Here is a 210-nt window from a genome sequence, read left to right on the forward strand (position 1 = left end):
GCGATCGATCACTCTGGGAGATGATAGATTATGTCTTCATGGAGAGCAATTGAGTGACAGCCACTACTATACTTTCATGGGAGATTTAGAGAGGTTGATTTTTAAAAATTATTTATAAAATATTAACAGTGTACAAGCTTTGTTGTCCTTGTATTTGTCTGCCAACATTTTATTTTCACATAAACTCACAGATAATAATAATAAGGGGTA

This window comes from Hipposideros armiger, unplaced genomic scaffold, assembly GCF_001890085.2.
Source record: "Hipposideros armiger isolate ML-2016 unplaced genomic scaffold, ASM189008v1 scaffold_564, whole genome shotgun sequence".
Lineage (NCBI taxonomy): Eukaryota > Metazoa > Chordata > Mammalia > Chiroptera > Hipposideridae > Hipposideros > Hipposideros armiger.